Below are 19,699 nucleotides of genomic sequence, written 5' to 3'. Positions count from 1 at the left end.
TCACTATGGGTGTCATCCACACCAACATGTGAAGTTTGAAAAATATTAATGAGGTAGGGAACTAAAACCGAAATATTCAAAATAAATAGAATTTTCTTAGAATGTAGTGGTGAACATTTCTTTTTTAATTCTGTATTAAATCAGAATCATGCATAATCTTATCTAAACGAAAAATATTTTCTAAAAGTACGGAAATTTCGTTATAGTTGGAGGGTTGTGACTCCTACATAAGTTTTTTTTCCTTCAATATTTCGATCTATAGTTTTTCTACTTATTTTTTTCTTCTTTCTTTCACAATAAGCGCTTTCATTCTTAGGGTTTCTAACATATGATTCTTAACCCCTTTCTTCCTTCTTATCCTTTCCTTCATTCATAGCCCCCTTCCTTCCAAAAAATAAGTTACCATTTTAGCATTATTCAGAAAAAAAAAATCCCAGCTGTTTGTTTTTAAAAATCGCACCCATTTATAATTCCAGCTTTAAAAATCGCACCATCCCAATATAAAATTTCCCATAACACAGGCCATTAAGATGTAGCTAAAAATATAGATACCAGAAATTAAAAAATAAATGCACTTAAGTATGAAAAAAAACTAAAGATGTGAAGTATTTAAGCACCATTATATGGAGGCTATATTTGCTTCAGATTTATTTAATTTAATATTTAATTTTTAGAATATTTTATCTCTTTCATCAGCAAGTAGTATGATAATATTCAAATTTCTTATGGTTATGCATATTGTATAAAGTGATGCGTATTATAACTAGTTCACTAATATTTTCATAGAACATTTTTCATAGTCTCCATTTTTTCATAATCAAGTCGCGAATTCAATTCAAAAATTACTTTCAAAAGTCTTGACTGAAGATTTTAAATTTTTTTAAAAAGTAGAAGACCTTTAAAATGAGATGCTTTGCGGAATTTAAATGTAAAATCATGAGAGATACCAAGAGAAAAAAAAGGTATCTAAGGTGTATTTACTATAGTTTTAAATGAGTGTAAATATTTAGTAATTAAACAAATAAGCACTTTTGCTCTTGCTTAACAAAAAACTGGTTTCTAGTTTAACTAGAAAAAAAAACTACTTGAAAATAGTTATTCAAAATATTGCCTTTTTGCAAATTCATAGTTTTTAAAAAAGTTTTTTTTTAAATCATAAGTAATAGGTCTCCCATTATATTTCCCAATATTTTTCCTAATATTGTGCATTCACAATATTTTTAAATGCATAAAAATATTTGCTTTTCACAAAAAAATCCTTTAACTTCGGATTACTTTTCTTTTTTGTATTAGCCTTTAACCTGCTAATAAAAGCTTTTCTAAACAGTTTTCAAACTTCGGTAAAAAGATTCTGTTTGTATGACAGAGCTGAAAAACATTTAAATGAATTCTGTAAAATTATTTGATTATTATTTTTTGTTAATTTCTTTTTGTTCAGTACGCATCACTTTATTCCACTACTACATTAGTTTTGATATAATCTAAAGGGGGCTAAGAGTCCCCCTCCTTTCCCCGAAAAATTCTATTTCCCCATAAATGATGAGATGGGGTTACTCAATCTATGCAACTAATAACAAAAAGATATTTAGACATTATAAATGCAATGTAAATTGACCTAAACACGCGCGCTTAGTGCAATTCTAAATTTAAAGTTCGCGGTTACAAAATTATTTAAATAAAGCAAGATGTTAATAGGAAAAAAAGAGATGTAAAAAGAAAGAGCTGAAAATATCAATGCTTGAAACTTAATAACAAAGTTAAGCCTTTAATTTTTTTTAAAAAAAAGTAGATTTAGTAAAATCATTTCATCACAGTGTCTACTTTTACCTCTTTTAAATGTCATACAATTTAATTTAACACACAATACACACTACCACTCATTTATTTCAATACATTTTTGTAAAGAAATACACAAAACGAAACACTTACCTTCTTTAGTATATCAACTCCGGGACTTTCCTTTTATGTATCCAGTGATTCAGTGATCTTCGACCCAACTCACTCTAAGCTTTACATGAATTAGTGTGAAATTTCAATTGCACTGAATCTACACAGAAGATCTTAAACTTTCACAGATCTGTGGTACACCACTCTGAATTTTCTTTTAATCTTTCAAAAGGGCTCTGTAGTCTAGCTATACCCTATTTCGATGACCTTTCTTCATATTGAACAATATTTTCCACATAAGCTTGAATTTTCTTGCTTTCGAATGAATTTTTAACCAATGGATGCAGAACCTTATAAAGCCAAGCACAAGTGATCAAGCAGTTAAAATTCGTAATAAGACTTCTGAGTTCTGATTAAATTTTACACCTTATCTTAAAAACCACGCCTTCAGATATTATTGTTGTGCTTGTTTTTTATTTTTATTTCTAATGGCAAAAGAAAATGATAAACTCTTACATAAACAGTGGAAAACAAGTAAGAGAAAAAAGTCACTGACTCATTAACAGAAGTCGGGCCCTCCAGTAGCGCCTCACCTCAGAGTCTCCACGCACAGCTGAGCAACTCAACAGATGGTTCCTGTCCATAAGTTCATTATTCGAGCATAACGGGCAATTTGGGTCAGCGAAAATGCCGATGCAGCAGAGGTGGTTCGCCAGGCAATCATGGCCCATCGCAAGTCTGAATTCTGCAACAGCTTTATTGCGGGGCTTATCGGCATTACTCTGTTCTAAGCTGCTCCTCCAACTTCTTGACAAAATACGAGAAGTGAGTAACGCTTTCCAGTTTTGTCTCAGAAAATGTTTGATCTAGAGTTTTGCCGAATGAAAGGATTTAAGAGTGCTTGGCTGTTGAATTATTTGAGTGCTTGTACTGCTTACAATATGAGTTGTTTGCCATTTAATTTGTAGATCAATTTTAACTTTAGCTGAAGATTTAAAAAAAACTTTATGCCGTGACATTTTTTTCCTTAAAATGATTTATGACTCTCGACCTTAGAGTTGAAAGAATACAAAAAAAATCTTATGAAAGTAAAATTACTTGCTAATTTAAAGACAAATCTCAATATTTAAACTCCCTAGAAAACCAAGCCTGCTCGCACATCGTCTCTTGGACTTGGAAATACACAGAGAATTTTTGAAATTCCGTTAGAATCTTCGTATAGTTCACACTTAGTCCCCTATTCATGCCACAGAAAATTGTGACATTAATTAAAAGTCCATTTTTAGAAAGTTGTAATACCACACATTAATTTACAAACGATTGCAGAACTCTCTCTATAATTTAAAAAGCATGTGATATTTCAATAATTTATCCATGTACTTTTTCCTAATTGATCATTCGTGTAATTCTTGTACATTTAGGGGTTGACCATTCATGCCGTTAAGTGTTTTTCTTGCTGACACACAGCGTCTTCAGCCAGCGGCATGGTCACAAAGTTTGACTAGTTCCCCTTGGTTCCATCACTTCATGAATTCAACGAGATATTCTTAACTTATTTCGTTTGGAAATTACACGAAAATAATCATAACACACTTTATTTTCCAGTTTTAAAGATTTCCAAAAACTCCAAGAACGAGAACAGTCGAAAGCATTTTGGTATCAACATGTCTCTCAAAAGATTAATAATGATCAACTCAACCTATCAGCTTGCCTCTCAACCCATAAGCTATTACCTAATTTAAAGAACTTAGAGACTTTTCCAAAGGGTATTTGGGCAATATAGTAATAAGATATTATTTCAAAGGTTGATAGTTCTTAATCCATTTGTTTAGCATTGTCTACAGATAAGTACTTTATAATTTTTCAGAATCGACAAATCTTTCCATGGAACCATGCAGGAACGATATAAAAGATCGTTTGCAGTAGGAACATAAATTCATGCTCAAAAAATTCTTTCCACAATTTCTTGAATCCAGTTTTTCTTGAAGTCCTAAGCTTACGCCCAAACAACATCACTTGAGTAGTTTTTAATATGTGATGCAAATAAATACTTTTCGTTTCACAGCTGCTACGCTCAAAAACGGCAGTTCTAACCATTTCTACAACCAATGTACAGCCCAGAAATAAATTAAAACTGTTAGACAGCAACAACAGTTTTCATTTATTTTCATGATAAAAAAAATTAACTCCGTCGAAAAACAGACATTTTTACTAAAAGAAAACATTTTTGTAACTGAATCCAAAACTTAGTTGAAAGTTCCTAATTAATTAGCATATTTGAATTCAACTTTTACGACCATTAAGACAGAATTTCACTTTCTGAAAATCTGATAATGAAAGCAAAAGTTATCCGGGGTGAATATTTTATGACTCAACATACCGAATTACGCTTTGTTTATGATGGAAAAACAAGAAATAATGTAATCGGAGGTGTATTGAAATTTCTGAGTGGTAGGTTTCATAAAATAACGGCCAAAATAAATCACAAATAGATTTTCAGGGGATAACGTTTTTTAATTCTGCTCGGTGAACTTTTACGATGCTATGACTAGTTAAGGTGCACCAAATGAAGCGAAACTACAGTTATTTTTAATGAAACTTTATTCCTAATTTTATTATTACAGTTAATTTAGAGCAGTACTACTATATATAATCGCTTAGAACATAGGATGGCATCAGCGTACTAACTCAGGGTTGCTAGTGGATCCAGTTTTCCACGGTCTTCTGTACATCTTTGTCACAGATGAACGATTGACTTTCCAGATATTTGTACAGGGATGGAGATACATAAGAGTCAATTGGAGAGAGATCAGGGTTGTATAAGGGATGCTACTAAACAATCGTAATTTCGCAATAAGTTTGAGAGTTTTCTTGACTTCGTGTAGCCTGGCATTTTTCTGGAGGGGCACTAAACCATGATAGCACTCCATAGCACCAGATGCACTCCATAGCGTGCATATTAAGCCTGAATCTACTTATGAATCCTTTGAGCTGTGTTTTAGCTCATTATTCTCCTTTCAAATAGGGATTTCTACCCAGGGTATTTGTATCACCTGGCATAGAGGTGTTATTTATTTCAATCTGAAGTAACCGAGATCAGGGTATAGATCATTCAAATTTCTAAGAGGTGACAAAGGTTTGAATCCCAGTGGTGATTAGTCAGTTCGAATTCCGCTTCCAGCTCGTTGTGTTGATGTAGATCTTTAGTTGTAAACGGGTCAAGGTTTAGAGTCTTCTTGTCTTCTGGTTCACCGTAGGAGGCTGTCGTTTTCTTCACCATGTGATGCAAATGTAGTTTAGTGCCATCAAAGATTTATGAAGGCTAATTTGTCTCAATACTTGATTTATCCATGTCCTCGCCTTTTTGTTTTGGTTCAAAATTAACAGTCAACGAAGTTGAAGATGCATAGTCGTAAAACTAAAAATGGATCGATTTTTCAACTCCGGTTATAATACAAAATAAAAACTAAGAAAATATTTTTAAAACAACTCTAGTTGGAACTTTTTGAGTCAAATTTTTCCTTGTAGATCACATTGCGTATTGTATTCCACTATACAATATGTTATGACACTAGTCCTTAATTTATTGAAAGTGAGTTGATTTTGCCAATTTTATTCGACTTTCCTCTAATTTTGCAATTCTATTTGACTTATTTACTAGTAATCTTTCATACATAAACCTCCTTTGACTAATCGTCTCCTATGATTCTTATTGGTGGATTTAGAATTTTGGAGCTGGCAATACTCACAGCAATTGGAATAGCAGAAGAGCGGGAGTTCAGGCGACTAGCTGGCTAGCAAGAGGTCAACCAGGATTCTTTTTGTGTAAATATAATTTGCCGATAAACAGAGCTTTGAGATTTTAAAAGAGCTGTTGCGGAAAATTTAAACAGTTGAGGAAGTTGAATAGGAGACAGTTCTAGGTTACAGCAACAAGCTTGTTGAGTACTTTTTCTTGAGCTTGCACTTTTCTGTTGAGACTAGGTGCGTTTTGTGCTCGTTTCTTAATTTCAAAGAACTAGTAAAACATGAAAATACATAACAAAAAATGAATAATAATACGAGCCTTATTAGCTGCATTTGTATGAAAACGAGCAAAATTATAAACCACGATACTTTGAAAGTACGGTAGACTCTTGCCCGTTACTTGATGATAAGTTAATACTTGGGTAAATTTGATCAAGATATAAATAGTTATCCCCGAAAAACCGAAAAGTGATTTATTTGTAGCCGGTAATGTAACAATAAATAACAAAATGTTAATACAAGCAATGATAATACTTACCTATAATAACAAATGACTTCACGTCCCTTACAATTTAATTAATCCCAATTGAAGTATAGGCTTGTAAACCCTGGACGAAATTTAATTCGCTGCAAAACTTGAGAAATTACATATTTTCCACTACTTTGTTTCACCGGCTTAATCTATGAGCCTCGAAATAATGTAAATATCGGAAGAAAATTGCCCCAATAGTTTTGTCAGCGGATGAAAATTAGGCGGAGGGAGTGAACATGAGGCGGAGGGAGTAAAAGGGCCTACTGAAGAAAGTAAACATTTCTGATTGTAACTAACAATCATCCATGAGCCGCGATGGCTCAGGGGAAAGAGCATTCGCCTTCTAATGCGGCGAACCGGGTTCGAATACCAGTCGATACGAATTCCGACGTCCCTTACAATTTAATTTATCCCAATTGAAGTATAGGCTTGTAAACCCTGGACGAAATCATCAATTAATAGTAATGATTACTAAAAAACATTTTTGGAGAAAATGAAATTTTCGTGAATATTTTAAACAGGGGTCTGTTTAGAAGAAAATTGGGTCCGTTAACGGACCCTTCACAAAATATCTTTCCATAAAAACGGACCCTTCACAAAATATTTTATCTTAAAAACGGACCCTTCAAAAATTTGTTTATCTTCATTATTATTTTGTCAATCGAATAAACCCTTTCCAGGGCAGAAAACAGGAAAGATGGATGTAAACGAATTAAGTTTTGTCTTCGTCAGACGATTCTTCCATTATTCGTCCGAAATGAATATTCTGCGTTCAGCAGTATAGGCTAAATACCAAATATTTGTATGTTGCATCTCTAATTTAGAAGCAGCAATTGTTTATTTTAATTTAATTTTTTTAATTATAATTTTACAGTGTTGAGCATTATCATGTATGTCTTTACAATTTAAAAACTCCTTGAAAAAGTTTTTTTTTTGCAATAACGGACCCTATTTGCACAAATTCATAAAAACGGACCCTGGTTGAAAGAATGTGAGTAATTTTTTCACAATTTCACGAAAAACGGACCTTTCACAAAATGTCTGGACCAACCCCTGTTTTAAATATTTTTCCATTACGTAATAGCCGAACGTTTAAGAAAAAAGAAAAAAGTCAAAAAATTGTACTTATCCATTTCCGGGTTCAGCTCATTGCGCAACCAGTTTTCCAAAAGAATCCACCCTGTCTCGTTGCAGTCTGAAAGAAACAGGATCAAATATTAAAAATCAATTTTAAGAATTTATAAAGAATAATAAGACTAATACTAATGAACGAAACAAGCATTACCAATAAAAAAACTGTTCAACTTTGAATAGCTGGATAATGGTTAATATCAGCTGAGAAAGGTATAAAAAAAAAGGATTTTTTTTTGAGAAATGTTTTCTTTTATTTTAAATCTGTTTTTCTTTTGATTTATTTAAAGATAAAGGTCTCAAATTTAAAATAACTAAACCTTTAAGAAACATTTCAGAAAATCTTTTTATAACTGTTCATATTTTCAATACACAATTAAAAAAAACAACTTTTGTATCATAAATATTCAATTATAATGATTACATTATAAAAAAAATGAACATTAACTCATTTTTATAAATATATACTTATACATTATACAATTCCACTCAATGCGCAAATTAATATCTAATAATGCTGGTAAAAGTGTGATTCCCCCTTGACCCTATGCTTAGATTAAAAACCTATGTTTAGAGAAAAAAAATTAAAAAAAGGTCCAACTTCAGCTTTATTAGCCTTAATCATTTTATGTACAAATAAAATTACAAAATTTTTTAATCCTATGACTACATACAAATTTAACGTAACGAAGCATAAATTATTTAAAGTAATACACTGCATCGAGTTGGTTGGATTTGAAAACCCAATCCTTAAAACTTCAAAATTTTTAATTGTCAAAGCCTCTAGAAACTCTAGCTATATAGAGCACTTAATTACAGTAAAACGCAGGCTTCAACGGTGAACTAACTAGCTGGAGGGAGACTCGCAGATACTATTGCAGTCACAAGCAGTCCATGGTAGTTTGGCCCTTTACACATTCATCGCGTAATAAAGGTGTTGAGGAAATTAGTAAGTTACCCAATAAATATAATCAAGGCGGATTCAGAGTGTACATTGAAAATAAATTGGGATAATAAGAATAGGAAAATGAATACTTTCTGAACGATAGTAGTCATAAATAAATTATCGCTTTATCATATATGTATACGTCAAAAAATTAAATGCGAATATAATTGATGATATTTCAACTTAGTATTCAATATAAATTGAATCATGTATAAAATTCAATGCTTATTCAAAGATTTATTTATTTACCAATCTATAATGTTTTCATTTATTATGTTACTTCAACTCTATATTCAGAGCGAATATTGTCATACGTACAATGCTTCGTTAGTATGCCCAATAAAAAATTTGCTCTTTATAGTACTCGACTGTGCGAGGCATGATCCTATTTTTATAAGTTTGGCGACGAATCCGCGGAGCATTCTACACGATTCCATATGATTGTTGCATAATTCCGTCAGATGGCTCAGGGAATGGAGCGCTCGCCTTCCATTGAGGTGAACCGGGTTCGAATCCCGGCAATAGATGGTCTATACGAATTCCGCATCCGGCTCGTACCGACCACAGTGCTGACGTGAAATATCCTCAGTGGTTGACGGATCATGGGTTAGAGTCCCCTTGCCGTCTGGCTAACCGTGAGAGGTTCTCGTGGTCTTACTCTCCATGTACAGCAAATGCGGGCTAGTTCCATCAAAAGCCTTTCACGAAGGCAAATTTCTTCCAATACTTGATCCAGGAGTTCCCTTGTCTTCTGGATTGGGTTCAAAATTACAAAGCTACGTAGTTGAACATTAGTAGCCGTAAGGCTGTTCAACGGCGGATATAAAATAAAATCTATAATTTAACTCACGTTTCCAGAACAACAATTTTGACGTCAAAATGGTCACCAAGATTACTTCCAAGACGGCATAAATGAAGCCAAACTGAGACATAACGCGTTATTTTTTTTTTCACGTTAGAATCACGCTTCATTCTCTCAAATTTTCGAATCAATATTTTTATTTACGTACGTCTAAAACGTTCAGCCTCATAACAAAAGAATATTTACAAAATAATACATATTTACAAATTTGTAACGATACTTTTTCAATTAAATATGATTTTAAAATTTAACGATTGAAAATGACATAAGCTGCACTAATTACACAGTCCAAAACTAGGTAAGCTTTAGTACTAGTTATTTAATAATAAAAAATAGCAAGTGAGAATAAAAATAAATGCCTTTTATGCAAATTATTTCAAGATAATGGAGCTTTAAATATAACAATGTTTCTTAACAGAAATAAAAGATTAATTAAAATAAAAACAGTTTTTTAAACCCGGCCAAACCCTTTTACAAAGCTAGTTTTTTTTTTCAAACCGCTCAACACTGATTATAAGCAGCATTAATGTCTTAAATTTGGATTGAGAATATATAGTTTAATGAGCCAAGAGGTCAGGCAACAATATGCTACACCAAACGAAAATTTAAATAAGAATCCAACGATGTTAACAATGATTTCGAAAGTCTTGTGAATCCCTCCTAGGATTTCAAAATGTCTTTTCTTACCATAAAAAAGCAGGTCTATAATAAAATCAGTAAATCCATACTTTAAAGACATACATAAGTAGTTATTTTAGAGATTGAGAAGAAATTGTTATAAGAAATCCATTTAATAATTACCATAATTACCAAAGAATTATTTCTAAACCAAATAATAATTTTTCTAAATTTTATTGGTAACTAAAATTATGATGAAAGTTGTCTTTATAAACTCAAAATCAGGTCATATTTTTAAAGCTAAGATAATCTTTTTCATTTACTAATGTTCATTAGATAATTATAAAAAAAAACCTTTTGCTACAGATAGCTTAAAGCAAGTATCAATAACTAAATAGTATGGTTGCTATTTATTTGTAAAAGAATTTAAAGAAACGAATAACGCCAGGCAGCTTTAGCATCATTTAAAAAATTAAGAACAATAAGCATGACATGATAACGTTCTAATAAAAAATCTGGTTGAATTAATGAAGTTTTAATTTTAAGAGATTAGGTACAAATCATTAACAAATGAAAATATTATTATGTTCGAGGCAAACCAAATTTTTAAGCATGATGAAGGCTATGGTAGATTGTTTTCATCATTTTTCTAGAGAATTTACCAAATAAAATTGCTAAATTTGATGACATTTTAAAATAATTTTACAAAATAATTGAAAAATGAAAATAAATAATCATTACAGATATTAATAACGATAGAATAAAAGTTTTTCCTTTTTTTAACATTTTACAGATAAATGAAAAAAGTATATTGTCGACAGATAAGTACTTTATAAGTACTATTATGGCGACATTGTCGAAGAAAGTTACCGAGTTCTTGCAGAAGGAATTTTCTTTTGAGAAGTAAAAAGTTTTTTTTTCTGCATAAATTTTAGAAAAATGTTATCTTTTCTTCACAATTACATTCAAAAGATGCCTTTCTCGCGCATACGAGAGGGGGGGGGGGAATGATTTTTTCTACTCTCATTTGAGAACAATGAAAAATAAAGATTAATGAAGTAAAAAATTTGGTTTTCTTTTCTGCAGAAAATTTCATTCTAATTTTTTTAATGCAGTTATTACTATTGATTTCCCTATAGTTTTTAAATCCGACATTTTTTATATAATATTATTTATATCTTCAATATGATATTATTTATATTCCAACAATTGAATCTCGAAATGAAAATGCGCATTTAGTAACCCTTTTTTGAAGAGTCCGAATTACTGCCACGGATTTCACGATTTTTTAATGAGATGATGATTTACAAAAGGCGAAAAAGAAAATAATTAGTGTGTTTACCCCCTACAAAATGCGAGAATATAGCGAATAATATTAGAATAAAAAACAATTACATATTTAATTAATAAATTATTTTATTTGATCCGAAAAGTTTTTTTTTAAAGTTGATGCTTTTGTTTAATTTAGTAACATGTATATTTGTTATTTTGAAAAGTATCTTTCAGAAAGATATTAGAATTAGAGTGGTATGTCGCAGAAAGCTAAAAAAAACAACAGAAAAATCACCAAATGTGGCAATGATTCAAAATTGAAATTTTTAAGTATTCGACATTTTTGTATGTTAAGCCTCATATTGCCAAAAACTTGAATTTCAAAAATCAATTTTTTATTATTTTCCTGATATTTTATTTTAATAATAAAGTATAAGGAAGTAAATAGTTTAGTAAGTATAGTAGAATAATGAAGATAAGGCAAAGAAAATAGTTGTAAAGGCACTTATCGATATCTATAGAGAAGCACGGTGTTTTATCAATTGCATGATTGCTCAACATAAATTACTTTCAATTGTTCACTTATATATATATATATATATACATATATATATATATATATATATATATATATATATATATATATATATATATATATATATATATATATATATATATATATATATATATATATATATATATATATATATATATATATACTGATATCAAACTTCTTTCAATTGCGTGATATAAATTACTCTATTCCATGCTCAAACATGCCGCGCCATCGTATACAATGCATAAAACAATAATTAAAATCACTTGTTTATCATTTGCTAGTAGACAGTAGCAAAAAAAAGTATAAAAATTTAAATAAACAAAAATAGTTATCAATTGTTTCAAATTGAGGCATTAAATTTTGATAAAATTTTCCGTAGTTTACGAATCTATACTCAGTTGTAAGTTAAGAAAAAATCATTATCCCTATCGAAAAAGCCTGTTTGCATCTAAGTGCAAACAAAATGGCTCCTAGCGCGAACACATATTACATCGTCAACTCTTGAAACGAAGTTGTATAGTCTTCTTTTCACTTGCTTTCTTAAATCGTGTGAAATGAGGAAAAAAAACTTCTTGAATAATCAATTAACAAGTAATAAGAATTAATAAAAATGTTATCTAAAAATCGCAACAAATCTACGCCTTTCTGTTCGCATTTCAAGAAACTGATGAAAAAATAATAAATGTTGTTTATTGCAGACGAAATTCTTCTACAGCAAAACAAAAATTTAAAATTCTTAATCTCGCATTTCATTTGTTAAGGTTAACTTGATTAGTCAGCATAATATGCGCCATTTTTAATGCTCCAATAAAATCAAATGCTCTTGAAACGTTATATAGTTGTTTCTTTTAGAAGAACGAATGTTCTCCATATTTATCGAAATTAGTCACCAAGTCTATAATTCCAGTATCACTACCAAACTATAACCTTTTCAAATAATTCAAGGATATGTAAAGTAAAAGATAGCACGAATTAAATTTCTGTCGGACGTGTTTAACTTTTAAAAGCTTTTATATTGTTTTTAAATCATACTTGTATAATTTGATAGCTAAATAAAACGGAACTATATGCAGTGGCGTTTGATTACTTAAATCCTCTACCGCAGTGGCCTTTACTTAACTTGCAACAGAGTATAAACATCGTTTATAAACACAAAAATAAACTGCTGTTTGTAGAAAATGCAACACCATGAAAGAATCATCAGAATCAAATGAAATTTAATGCAGAAACGACTTGTACTGATACAAATAAATGATGAAATTTTCAAAACAAAAGAAACAAATTAAGCGTCCGAAATCAGTATTTGGTGCAGCCACCACGCGCTGCAATAAGTGCTGCTATACGACGTGGCATGGAGTCAAACAGATGTTGAATATCTGCTTGAGGAAGAGAATTCCATATCGCTTGTATGCGCAACCAAAGTTCGTCTTTGGAAACTGCAGGACGCGGATCACGAGTGAGACGCCGACCAACCATATCCCACACGTGCTCAATAGGCGACATATCCGGCGAATAAGCAGGCCAAGGAAGAAGTTGCATGCGTTGTGCTGAACAGAAGTCTCTAACAGTCCGCGCAACATGTGGGCGTGCATTATCCTGCTGAAAGATAGCTCCAGGGATGCCTTGAAGGAAAGGAACGACTTCGGGTTGTAGCACTTCACGGACGTATCTGTTGCTATTGAGATTACCCTCAATTCGTATCAAATTGGATCGTCCATGATACGAAATCGCACCCCAGACCATAACTCCGGGTGTTCGACCACTATGTCGTTCAATAATACACTCAGGAAGGCAGCGTTGACCGGCATAACGTCTAACACGAACACGGCCATCATGGGTCCACAAATTGAAGCGTGATTCATCTGAAAAGACAACTTGGTGCCAATCAGCTCGCCAGTCTCTGTGCTCAAGAGCCCACTGCCGACGCAGCCGTCGATGATCCGCCGTGAGGGGAATCCTGTATAATGGCACCCTTGCACGCAATCCACGGCGCAGCAGACGACGACGAATTGACGAAGCCGACAATTGTACACCTGTAGCAGTAGACCAATGTGCTGCCAGCTGCCTGGAGGAAGCTGTGCGATCATTCACCGCCATGCGGAGCAGGTGTCGATCATCGCGCTCTGACGTCACCTTCTGTCGTCCAGTGCCTGTTTTTCGAGTTGTTCGGTGCTCGTCGGTCCACTGCTTCCAAACTCGCATCACTGTGGAACTGTTCCGCTGCATACGAGCTGCTATTGCGCGATAGGAAAATCCTCCTTCTCGAAGGCCGATTATCCTCCCTCGTTCAAACTCCGTAAGTTGCTTGAATTTCTTATTCTTCCGTCGTGGAGGCATACTCAGGTCTCACTAAACGTTTGCCACTAACAAATAATCATAGACTATTTTCAACGTCCCGCTACAGCACTTTATTTATACGCTTTCAGCATCAATTCAGAGGGCGCTGCGCGCGCCACGCACGCGCGATGGCTCTGAAACTTTATTAATTTGCATAATATCCTATAATTGACATTTGCTGCGAATTTCATTTGATTCTGATGATTCCTTCATGGTGTTGCATTTTCTACAAACAGCAGTTTAGAATTGTGGGTTGGGCAAATAAAATAAAAAATGCATGAATATGAAGAAGGGTTTCAACAAAAAAATGTCCGGAACAAATACATGCTAATAAGTAAGCTGGTTTTTTCTTATTTCCCCCATCGCTCATTTTAAATTTTTTTTTTAGAATAATATAAATTTAAAGTGTTTTACGAGTTCTTCTTGACTAAATTCTTCATAATTACTACCATTTTTATCAAAAGAATCCTAACTCTGCATTCGACATGATGTTAAGGCGAACTAGATGGAACATTATACATATCGTATAGACGTAAAATATTCTCAGGGGTAGAGGGATCATGGATATAGAATACCCATGCTGTCTGGCTAAGGAGGTTTTCATTGCTTTTTCTCACCATGTAAGGCAAATATACTTGAGTTCAATCAAAAAGTCCTCCACGGAGGCTAATTTGTTTCAATGCTTGATCCAGGAGATTCCTCCTCTTCTGTGTTGTGCTCAAAATACAAGACTTACGAAATTGAACATTGAAAGAAGACCCAATTCTAGCATACTTAGAATTGGGTCGGGTGTTCAACACCGGTTATAAAATAAAATAATTTTTTTATTGTGTCAATCGGGAAAAAAAGATTTTTACTATTATTAATTTTATTTATCTGACTTGACAATCTTCTGTAACGCTATAAACCATTGTTATTAATGTTTTAAAAACGGCTTCAACTTTTCTGCTCCTTGCCTTTTTCTTTCGCCTGTATATTTTTACATTCTAAAACAAGTAGCCTTTGTTTTGATCCACCATGGAAATAGTTTTAAAAAAATGAAATAGAAAGAAACTAAAATTAAAGTTAAAATTTATTTAAAACTAAATTCAAGTCTAAATAATTTATGAATTGGAAAATTCTTTAAGAGAAAAAAATAAAGAAATGAAAAATATTCTTTATCTCAACTTTCAGCTTCTCAAAATGAACATTAAAAAATAAAACTTTGTAAAAAAATCAACTACATATTAGGCAAACTAAAAAGGTTTTGTAACGCTATAAGAAATATAAATAGAATTTACAAAATTCTTTGTAAAATGAATTTCCACTTTAAACTATGCTACAAAAGTTGAATCTAAATGTAGAAAGGAATTCTCCAGGAAGAGAAAGACAAAATAATACGTGATATTGAAACGACAAATGGTTCCCAATTTCTTTCTACTATGAAACCCCGATTTTATGAAAAATAAAAGACAAATAATTTTGATAAAATTTCATAAGAGAAATGAAATTTTTTCATCGTTTTATAAAAATTTGGTTTTATGTCCGTCAGTTGATTTTGCACTCAGAGAACTATATCTAGTCTAGTAATTTCTTTTTGTATATACAAAAATTGAAAATTAGTAAAATAAGCCGCATATTTAATAAATAATCCCATGATCCATATTGCTTGACTATAAACTTCATTCGCTACAAAAATTTACGAGCTGAAAATAACAGTCAACATGTTTCAAGCGCACAAAAGCAGGCATCCATTTTCAGGACTTGCCAGACGTGAATGAGAATAAACAAAAGAAGTTTTAAACTATAAAACGTAAAATATGTTAACAAAATATGGAAAAATAAAGATGCGAAACAGAACTAGAAAAATTAGAGTAGCCAAGAGAGAGAGAAAAAAAAGACAAGAAAAACCACAGTGGCTGAGAGGGTCAAAACACACGCTATAGAGAGGTCGTGAGGAACTAATGTCGTTAACAAGAGAATTAACATTCATGTGACTAAAACAAGATTCCAGGGTAAAGATGAGCTGACGTGATTGGAGTGAAAATAATTTTGGCACTGTAGAAATTGAATTTAGCCCAAGATTCTATCAATGCGCATGTGATGCCACAATTGGCATTACATATTTATTTTCTATCTTTTAAAATATCTTAAGATTACTTAAGCTGATTTTCATTAATAGATCAAAGACTCAATCTTTTAAAAACGAACATGAACACATAATATTTATTCTTCTCTTATAGATCAATGTAACGGATACTTTTTATTTTATTACTAATGCAGACTTATTAATTCACTGTCGCCTCTAATCGAAAACAAAAATCTATTTATAACTTTTTATTCTAATTTCTAACCGAAAATATGTTTCAGTTGCATGGTTGTAATAATTCTCATAAATTTGTTGGCGACTCGTGATCGCCAAGGTATTCTTTTAAACCCAATATTGATATGCTGGTTGGCTTTGTTTTGGCTATGTTATAATTTAATAAATCGCCAATTTTGGATCTCCTACCCATGCTTCTGTCTCCGTTGGGAACAAATTACATGTACTTTTTAATTTGGCTTTTGATTAGGCAGGTTGTGGGGGATTTGTCTCCCATGGCCTGTCCTTATTAATATTATTATGCAAAATTGATTCAACTGAAATTCGTATGGATGATATGTATATTTGGTATCTCGAGCTCTGCAAATATAATAAATAAAAGCTTTTTATTAGTTCAAGTGTTATTTTCATCACCCTTCTGTTTTCATCGCAATCTTCAATTTGTCAGTATTCTTCAACTTGTCCACTATACTATACCCTACAAGCTTCCACCCACACCTTAATATTCCATCATCTCAACATAAATTGACACCCTGAATATCCTTCTCCATAAGCTCATCATCCACAAACAAATGGAAAAGTTGAAAAACCTAATGCGACAATAATCTCTAGGTTAAGATGTAAAATCAATGAAAACTCTAAAAAAAATTCCGTGGACAAAATTTACACCACTCGTTCTGTAACTCAATTTCCTTCTGCTTATTTAATGTATGGAAAATTACCTTGTGATTCTCTTGTAAATCAAAACATTCATCCTCCAGTTGATGAAGCAAGAAAAAGAGCTGCTCGAAATACCCAAGAGTTTATTAAGAAAACCAAAATTCGTTATGACACTCATTTTTTGGAACCTAATTTTAAAGTTAATGATTTAGTAATATTTACGAAGAATTTCGTTATCCTAACACTAGGAAATTAAGTTCACCATATTCTGGTCTATACAAAATTTTAAAGAAATTTTCTGACGTGTCATTTTAAATTGATAAACCTAATTTTCTCACTGAGAAAGAATCAGAAATAGTACATGTAAACAAATTAAGGAAATTTTATCCAAGTCAACAGTTTTAATTGTATGTAAAAAAATTCATAATAGCTTTTCAATGCTGGTATTTTCATATGTTTTTCATTTTTATTTTCTCTAGGTATTTTTGGAGTCCCGTTATTTTTTTAATGCATCTATCTATTAGTTTTTTTAAATTTAAAATTATATGATTCCTGCATTTTCCTGTATCTTTTTCAAGAAGCACCGACACACTAAGAACTTACAATGTTCAAAAATTCAAGATTAGGCGAGTTAGTAATAGTCATGTTACGATGAACGGAAAATTTAAATATTTACAATTAAAAATATTTCAGATCATTATGAAAATAAATAAAGCAATACAAAGTGTACTTACTCCAAGCGCTATAGCAAAAACCATCTGGCGTCATAGCAAAGCCATCAGGCACCGCAGCATGAACGATAAAGCATAATTACGACTTCCATCTGGCGCTATATTGAGAGTCCAATCGGGCACCTGTGCAAAATTAATCAGGTGCCTTGATAAGCTCAGAAACGGCATTTAATTCCTGGAAAATAAAATTAATAATTTACTATTGAAAGATAAAATAACAGCGATTATTTAACGTTTGATTAAGCCAAACTCAAAATAAATATGGGAAAACACAACCTATTTGAGGGGATATATATATATATATATATATATATATATATATATATATATATATATATATATATATATATATATATATATATATATATATATATATATATATATATATATACTCAAATAGCCTTGTTTAGAGAGATAGGGGTGAAAGCAAACTGTCCAGGTCGAAGAATAAGTTGTCCTGGCGGAATCTGCAACTGAAGGCTCTGGCCCACCTTTGGCTATCGTGCCAAATAAGTTGAGTAAAAACACAAATAGACTTACTTTGCAGCTTTCCTGCTGATTGGAAGCAGCTTTAAAAAAACCTTAAGTATCTTGCAAAAAAATCTTTCATAATACTAATAACTAAGTTCACACTGATACATTTCGAACACTACTATAAAACCACGTTTTTCTTCGTGAAGTGAGCATAACTCCAAAGTTACAAAATAAATTTGTACGTTTTTGTTTAGATTGACTGTATGGTAAAACCCTGAGGTATTCAGAGGTAAAAAATGCAAAGTTGTAATACAGCAACTTTTTTTTTTTTAATATAGCTATCGATCTTGATACTTTTGAAACTTTGAATAACTTAGATTTAATTTTTAAGCTTACGTAACAAGCTTAAACATTACTTCAGTCTAAATTAAAATCGTAGCAAATAAAATTTAGAAACGCTTTTCCTGAAAAAGCAAGTTTAATCAGTAATATTACTTTTAATAAAGTTACAAGAATGTATATCTAAAAGTTCTTTTTCTCTCGATATCTCAAAGCTGAAGGGACGCTAAAAATAATTTCGAAGTAGCGAGTTTTCGAGATGAGTTCAAAAATATATGCTCTAAAAAGTTTTAAAAAAATAACAAGTAAAAAAAATAATTCTTAAATAGTATTCTAAAACGTAGAGTCATAGTACATAATAAATCTTACTAAAGATAATAGTTGACAATAAGTCTAAATAAAGCAATTATAATTCATTTTTAAAAGTAACAAAAATACAAAAGAATTCGTTTACAATAAACTTGCATTAATAGAGTTTATTAAAATTGATAATTAATTTGATAATTGTTATAATTCGCGTTGATAATTCATTTTTTACTTCGAAAAGAGTTCGACATAACAAGGCTTAGACAAGAAACTCATCGACATAAGAATCGATATTAATACTAGGTGAAAATATGATGGAAAAGGATTTTTTTGACAAAGCAAGGTTTTTGAGATATCGAGAGTATACCGTAATAATTGCATTTTTAGTGTAATTACATCGATTTTTAATTTAATAAAAAAATTTCCTTTTAACACAAAGATAATTTTTATCAGAAAAAAAGTTCAATTTATTTATTTCATTATTAGTGATCAAAATAAGGTAAGCGTAAAATAAATGATTTTAAAAGAAAAATTCGAAATGAGAATATCGAAAATAAAATTAATAAATAAATTTAAAAGTAAGGATTTCAGTTAAACTTGATTCGACAAAATCGCATACTTTTCTAAAAAAATATAAATTACCTTTAGATGCCGTAGTTAATATAAATAAAAAGTACTGAATATTTTGCATTAAGTTAAATTTAAATGTAAATAGAAATTGCAATTGTTTGCATTTTTTAAAAAAATTCTTATTCTATTTTCTTCTTAAGTTGTTAACTCAAAATTACGTCGGTTGTTCAGCGACGGCCATAAAGTAAAATCCAAAATGTATCCGAATTCAATTTAAGTAAATTTTCTCGGGTATACCCTAATTACTCAAGTAATTAAAATCCCTAAATAAAAATAAATGTTTAATTGAAAAATCATTTAAGTATTTAAATCCAGGCCATCAAAGTCAGGAAATATGATAAAAACGTTCCAAATAAAAAAGAATAA

The 19,699-nt window shown here is 31.2% G+C and overlaps 1 long non-coding RNA gene across 1 annotated transcript; it reads right to left on the bottom strand.

Annotated features, from left to right (window-relative positions):
- Window positions 1-6,985: 6,985 nt before the first annotated feature.
- LOC147812519 (uncharacterized) lies at window positions 6,986-17,863 on the bottom strand. Its single transcript, XR_015432901.1, has 2 exons — window positions 17,588-17,863; window positions 6,986-7,361 (listed from the first exon to the last, which is right to left on the bottom strand). It is a non-coding gene; the product is annotated as an uncharacterized LOC147812519 (long non-coding RNA).
- Between the last annotated feature and the right edge of the window lie 1,836 nt (window positions 17,864-19,699).

The sequence above is a fragment of the Parasteatoda tepidariorum genome, chromosome 4, assembly GCF_982258835.1.
Source record: "Parasteatoda tepidariorum strain Cologne lab strain chromosome 4, Ptep-v5.0, whole genome shotgun sequence".
Taxonomy (NCBI): Eukaryota; Metazoa; Arthropoda; class Arachnida; order Araneae; family Theridiidae; genus Parasteatoda; species Parasteatoda tepidariorum.
The sequence above is the reverse complement of the archived record's forward strand: the minus strand, read 5'-3'. Positions and strand labels throughout refer to the sequence as shown.